We start from the raw sequence: 6,645 nt of genomic DNA, 5'->3' as shown, positions 1-6,645 counted from the left end.
ATTATATTGTTCCTTTCTTCCCATCAAATATTATGGTTAACTAAATGGTTTACTACAATCCTAGTAAGCATTCATTAGAAGCAAGATCAAGAATATAGTATATAAAGTACAAGGCAATTTTTCAAAACCTGGGTGATTCTTTGGTCAGCAACTCTCCCTTTTAGAAGTAGAGGGAGGAGGTTAGAGAAGGTTCTGTGACTCATAATGGTGCCAGTTGTTGGGAGTTGACATTTATTTACACTGTATTATAAAACAAATTGAAAATGTGAAGTCAAATTTATTTTCACAGTCCCCAAGGAATCAGAGAAGATACTTGGCCATTTTAAGTCACTGTCAGATGTAATTCATTTTCCTTATTGACTTTAGCAGAAATGATGATGAACCTGGAAAAATAGGAAGAAAACTGCTTGGAAATAAAGGTGAACATTCAGTGAGTGTTTAGACTTTTAAAGATAGGATCCTACTGAATAATTGAAGTACAAAATTATTTCTAATTGCCAATTGTTGATAGCAAAAGTAAGCTACATAAAAATGCATATTAAATAAATATGTCTTAAACAACAAGAAAACCACACTTGTGGGTTTTAGGAAACCAAATAGACAATTTAAATTCCATATCATGTGTCTCTCTTTGAGCTCTATGTGATAAAACATTTAAGCTTGTTTTTGTCTTTGCAGTGGCCAGTCCAGATTCTGCCAGAGTCCACTGGGGAATTGTTGTTTTTCAGCTGGAAGGCTAGACTTTCTTCTCCATTGCAACATTTATGTTTACTGCCCAAGTGGCTTCCATCGCGTCTTGTTATTTTTTATGTTTTTCAGTTTTGAAGAGTCCTATAAGTGAAGAAAAAAGTAAGAGGAACCCATCAGGAGGCTGCATGTGCTGTTTGCAAATATTGTTTATATTATCCCTCACACATATTCTTCTGAGAAATAATGGGGAGCAAAGTAAGATGAACTAAAAAGGAAAACCTGTAAATTATTCAGGAACAAAGTACATATTTATGAGACAGAAAAATAATGCTTTAGATTCACAATGTGCTTGCAGTTGAAAAATCATGATTTTGTATTCATTTCCATTCAGCATCATAACACAACAATTTTAGGAGAACGTAAGGTAGGAAAACCGAAGCCTTAGTATAGGTATGGCTCACCTAACTAGACACAGCTAGAGAAGGATTCTAGATATAGTCTACCTGCAGGCCAGACACAAACCCAGTTCTAAGAACTGCAGAGGAGTAATGGGGGACCTGTAAACATTTAAGTGAGGCAAATGCTACAGTTTTCAAAAAACAGCCATACTAGAGAATGGTTCTGTTAACATGTAAACAAATCCATGTTGGCATAACAACCTATCAAACTCCAAAGAAAAGCAAAGAGATGAGAGTATAAGAAACCCCTTTCGGGGACCCCCCACTCTAGTCTTGGGAGAGAGAGTGCACCCAAAGAAACATGAGAATCCTTCTTGCTGTAAACACTCGAGGTAGTTTAATGACAGCTCCAGCTCAAAACATATCTCACGCAGGAGACAGTGGATTTGACCCTGAGGCTCGAAAGCTAGGGGTTTTTATGGGGTAAAGGGTTTAGGGGTGGGGAATTCAAAATAGTAACACACTATTGGCTTATTCAAACATCAGCAGAAAAATTATATGTACATGCAGGTCAAGGTGTCAGCAGCAAAAGAATACGTGCAGGAGTTCTGTGAGTTGTTGACTCAGTTCAGATAGCCCTGTTATGTCCTCACATTCCTCTTTATCTTTATGGTCAAGCTGTTCCCAGGAATGTTTTAACTACAGGGCATGCCTGGGTTTGTTTTTCTTTGTTCTCAGCCCCAGGCAGCCTCTAGGCTCACAAACAACCACCAATTTCTGAGTACTTTATATGATTTACAGGTCTTGAAATTTCATCTTTCTTTCATTAGAGAGAGAGAGAGAGAGAGAGAGAGAGAGAGAGAGAGAGAGAGACAGAGACAGAGACAGAGACAGAGACAGAGACACAGAGAGACAGAGACAGAGAGAGCCTTAATTAAGGTTGCATTGCTGTTAAGTGACATCATGACCAAGATAAGTCTTATAAAGGACTTATTTACTTGGATCTGGCTTACAGTTACAGGAGTTCAATCCATTAGCATCATGGCAGGAACATGGCAAAATCTAGGCAGGCATGGTGCTGAAGGGGCTGAGAATTCTATCTCTTGATCTGCAGGCAGCAGAAGAGGATTGTAACATTGGGCTCAGCTTGAGCTTATATGTGAGACCAGCACTGGCTGGTTTTGTGTCAACTTGACACAGGCTGGAGTTATCAAAGAGAAAGGAGCTTCAGTTGAGAAAATGCCTCCATGAGATCCAGCTGTAAAGCATTTTCTCAATTAGTGACCAAGGGGGGAGGGCCCCTTGTGGGTGGTACTATCTCTGGGCTGGTAGTATTGGGTTCTATAAGAAAGCAGGCTGAGCAAGCCAGGGGAAGCAAGCCACTAAGTAACATTCCTCCATGGCCTGTGCATCAGCTCCTGCTTCCTGACCTGCTTGAGTTCCAGTCCTGACATCCTTTGGTGATCAATAGCAATGTGGAAAGTGTAAGCTGAATAAACCCTTTTCTCCCCAACTTACTTCTTGGTCATGATGTTTGTGCAGGAATAGAAACCCTTACTAAGACAAGACATCAAATCCCCACTTCCACAGTGGTACACTTCCTCTAAGAAGGCCATATCTCCTCCAATAAGGCCACATCTCCTAATTATGTCACTTCTAGTGGGTCAAGCATATTCAAACTCCCACAGAGAGGAAGAAGGGAAGAAAGGAAGACAGAAGGACATAAATAGGATGGAGGAGGAAGAAGAGACATCACAGGATAATGGCGCCCCAGGAGCAAAAGACTATGATTTTTAGTACCTACATCCTAGGCATAAGCAAGAAGGAAAGACACTGAATTTGAATAATTCCTGAGCATTTTAGTGCAGCACACACAACTTTCAGAGGTTTTGGCTTTTGTTTGTTGTTGTTTTGTTCCTTACTGCCTTCCATGCCTCTCTCTCTTCCTGCCTTCCTTTCCTCCCTCCCTTTCTCCTTCCCTCTTTCCCTCATACTTCCCCCTTTCTTTTCTCTTCTCCTTCCACTCCTTTCCTTCTTTTCAACCTTAAAGTCCTTCTCTATCATTTCCTAATCTTATGGGATTATTTCCTCATCTTTAGAGATAAGAAAGAACAAGATACAATAATACCAATTATACAGGATTCTCACAAAAAACTAAATGAGGTAAGATCAAGAACCCCCCCCTCCAAAAAGAGTCTAAACTGTTGTGTCATCTCTTTCCAATTTTATAATGCAAGTGAAATATAAAGACAAAACCTAGTTTTCTGATATCTACAGACTTCACAGTTCCAATGAAAGAAAGCCAAGTATCTCAAGTTAACTTCCCCACTTCAGTGATTACTTGGGCTGGGGATTGGATATGAGGTAATGCAGAGTGTTCCAGGGATGCATGTTCTCTTGGATTTCATTTCTTCTGTGTCTTATTAACTACAGCACCCAAGGGTGATCTTTAGCTTTTTCTGTCCTTCTCATACAACCAGATATTATAGAATATTAAAATAAGGATTTTAGGTGGTATGCCCAGATTTATTTCCAATTCCTATCACTTTCTACCTTTGAGACTTTATCTGCAAAAACAGATAACAACATTATTTATCTCTTGTAGTGTTTCTTTTCTTCATTGGGAAGGGGGGGATGGAAAATTAAATGATTGTACTATAGGAAGAATAGAGACTGAGATCTAGGCCTTGAGGCTTAAGTATACAACTCACTGGCTGCGTGTCTTGACTAAACTTTGTATCCCATTTCTTTGTCAGTGAATGAGTTTTGATGATAATAGCTGAGGCACCAAGTTAAGGAAATATCAAATGAAATAATGTATCTCAAGTGCTTTGTAAAACATAAAGTGCAGTAGAAATATTACCTGCTATTACCTTCCTATCCTCACATAAAAGGATTACAAGCCATTGGTGGGAAAGTTCAGTCTGTCATTTTGACAGTTATTAGTCTCGCTCTCCCCTGTCAATAAACTGATTTAAGATAGTACATTGTAAAGCAGAGAAGTGGGAGGTGAGGATATTAGAATAATTATATTATCTCAAACTGAAATAATGGCTGGAAGCCAGGTTAATTTTAGAAGGGACTTTCTAGGTCACTTCAGAAGCCTGATCTCCTTCTGTCTTGCCCCTTAGCACCCACACTCAGTCTAGCAGATAGAGCTGAGTTCACATTGAAGAGAACTCTGTTCCTGTCATACTCTCAATTGCAAGAAATCTTAAAGTATATGGGAACCATTTTTTCCCTGAAAATTACTTAGAATTTAGAGTGAAAATTGATATGAAAAACTTTTACTTTGGGACACTTAGCACACATTCCTTTAGAAATACCACAAGTGTAATACAGGGTGTTTTCTTTTTTTTCTATTTTACATTGAATTGAAGATCTTCGTCACCAATTATTTAGCTGATGAAATTAACAGAGGAAATTGGATTTATACAGAAGTTCCTGGGTGATTAAAGTAAATAATTCCTCACTTGAACAGACACAAAATGGGGTTTTATTTCATTTTCCTTTTTTAAAAATATAAATGAAATAAGTGACCTACAGTAGAAGAAATACACATCTTCAAAATTAACCTGTCATTCCAACTAAAAAGTATATATATATATATATATATATATATGTGTGTGTGTGTGTGTGTGTGTGTGTGTTTGTGTGTGTGTGTGTGTGTGTGTGTGTGTGTGTGTAGTTACTATATCTATAAACCATGTAATCACCATGAGGAAAATCAACATCTTCTCATGTTTTGTAGAAATCAAAATATTTACATTTTCTTGTAAAACAATTATTTCCTAAAGCATTAATTTAAATCAAGCCTGGATACACTTCACTTTACCTGAAACTGAGAGACAAACTGCTAATGCCGCTAAGTCTGAGACGGAAGAGTGGAACCAGAAGCGAGGGCTACTTTAGGGAGGAGTCTCTGCGTGGCTAGTCTTTTCTGAGCTTCCCGTGGAATCTCTCCTGAACATTTTTAACTAGATTTTCACTCATGCTTCCAATCAGTAGCTTTCTTTTCTTTGGCACATTTTGAGATTAAACTGTGGGCTAAGACCAAGTACCAATGACACACAGGAACAGCTGCTGCATCTCTCTCATTTGTAGTGATGAACTGAAAGTCAATTATGTTTCAGAGCTAAGGCTTATGTTTGTGTTCTTGGGGCATGTTTTACCTAGAGAAAAAGAAGATGTTTGAGAGATGCCACACATTGTCTATAAAGTAGAGAATAGCAATGTGGAGGTCATTTTTTTTTTAACTAAGAAAATTTTCATTATGAATTCGGCACATGCCAAGGAGTTTCTAGCATCTAAAATTAGAGCAAAGTAGAATTAAAAAAAAATCCCTGTAATCATGGTGCACACCTGTGGTGCAGGTATCTAATAACCAAAATTTATAAAGAAAGCATATGCTATCTTGGGTAGTCTGAAAGCAAGAGACAATGTCAGCTAAGAGGTTGTCATTTTTGGTAAGGTTGTTGTGGAAGAGACCACCAAAATAGCTCAAGGCTGGTCTGCAGGAAGGGCCAGGCTCATTTCTGGACAAAGAATATGACTGGAATTTCTCTTAAGGGTGTGAGAAATAGGAATCCAATGGATCATAAACAGAGGTGGTGGGAGACAGGAATGTCCTTGTGGGGTTTTCAAGGCAGGATTTCTGAGATTGACATTGGGTTTAGCACCTTGCAATTGCCTGTTTTATTGAGAGTAGACATCATGGAACAGTGGTAGAAGATGAATTAGCCTATTCAAGAACCCTGGTGATTAGTGCGCTAGTATAATTGCAGGCATATCCTACCACATTGATCAACAGCCTGGACAATACAATCAGAGTCTGTTACAGGAAGAAAAAAGTCCTGAAAGAGTGGTTGACAGCAGATATTTGCACTAAGATGGTAGCAATGGTTATGGAAGAGAAACGAGCATGTTCTAAAGCATAGAGATAGAGAAAATAGAATTTGTTGATGCAGTAGGTGCAATGAGTGTGAGAGAATAAGGAAAGGTTGTTCTTGCTTCTTCTCTGTATCACTGCTCCCAATCCAATATGCTTCCTAGACATCTCCTGAGTCAGAATCACAAGTAAAGCATCTTGAAGTGGATTATTGGTATAATCAAAAACCAAGGAGTTATTTTCTAGAGCACACACTAGTAAACCTTTTCTTTAAAGTGCCAGATAGTAAATATCTGTCACAGACATTCAGCTTTGCCCATATAGCGTGTGTGTGTGTGTGTGTGTGTGTGTGTGTGTGTGTGTGTGTATGTGTGTGTGTGTGGTGTGTATGTGTGTGTGTGTGGTGTGTGTGTGTGTGTGTTTTGTATAAATACTGCTACAATACAATTTTACTTACAGGAATTGAAATTTAAATTTCATATTATTTTCCCCACACCAGAAAATACTTCCTTGATTTCCTTTTTTTTTTAAGCACTTAGAAGTAAAAACAAACATTTGTTAGTTCCTGACCTATACAGAAACAGTCCTTAGGAAAGATATCACTCAAGGGCCATTGTTGGCCAATTGTGTTTTACAGACTAGATGCCTGGCATATGCATTTCAATGTTC

General features: G+C 38.3%; 1 protein-coding gene across 1 annotated transcript in view; it reads right to left on the bottom strand.

Annotated features, from left to right (window-relative positions):
* Nucleotides 1-597: 597 nt before the first annotated feature.
* Themis (thymocyte selection associated) overlaps nucleotides 598-6,645 on the bottom strand; it is a 224,716-nt gene continuing 218,668 nt past the window's right edge. The window contains exon 6 of the mRNA XM_021174738.2: nucleotides 598-831. The gene's annotated coding sequence lies outside the window, so the exon portion shown is untranslated. The remainder of the gene's footprint in view (nucleotides 832-6,645) is intronic.

This window comes from Mus caroli, unplaced genomic scaffold, assembly GCF_978045245.1.
Source record: "Mus caroli unplaced genomic scaffold, Mus_caroli_1 scaffold_9, whole genome shotgun sequence".
Classification (NCBI taxonomy): domain Eukaryota; kingdom Metazoa; phylum Chordata; class Mammalia; order Rodentia; family Muridae; genus Mus; species Mus caroli.
Note: the sequence above shows the minus strand (reverse complement) of the source record. Positions and strands in the feature narration are given on the sequence as shown.